A 726-nucleotide genomic window follows, 5' to 3' on the forward strand; every position below is an offset into this window, starting at 1 on the left:
GTTTCATTCCAATTTCAAATCCCATTATGCAGAATGAGTATGAAATTGTGTCCGCAGGACGTTGTGTCTTTTTTTAAAAATATTTGCCTTATCTTATATATATATATATATATATTATACTTGTGATGAGAAAAAGAAATGCATTTTTTGATTTCACTTAATTCATATATTCTTTGTGGAAACTTTATCCTGATTATCATTATTATTATTATTATTACTGCTCTTACTGAGCATACTGTTTCTTTTTTCTGTTCAATCAAGAATATCCACTCCATCTCACTTTGCCTGAATGCAAGTAGATATTATGTTTACTTGTGTTTTCTTTTTACATCAGTAAATTTATGCTATTTTATTATATACGTTTGTTTCGCTTGTCTTGTTGTTTTATCAGACGTGGATTGTTCGTTCTGCAATTTACCGTGTGAAATAATTTGTTTAATGTTCAAACCGGCACTGTTCAAGATATGCTTTTTGTAGTGTTTTCGCGTTTTTGCTTATATTATGATCAATTGTGAAATTTAATGATGAAGAGAAAACAGTTGGAATCAGTTTTGACCAACGTGGAATCGTTTCACAATCCCAAAGTTCTACTCGAACAATACATGACAACAGCTGAAGTGGCGGGTAATCTTTTCCTTACTTTTGATACTTCACAATCTACAGTACAAGAAATGTTGTCAATAAAGCGAATTGAACTGTACTATTCAAAAAAATATACATGTGGAA

This window comes from Trichinella spiralis (genome assembly GCF_000181795.1).
Source record: "Trichinella spiralis strain ISS 195 chromosome Unknown Scfld6051, whole genome shotgun sequence".
NCBI lineage: Eukaryota > Metazoa > Nematoda > Enoplea > Trichinellida > Trichinellidae > Trichinella > Trichinella spiralis.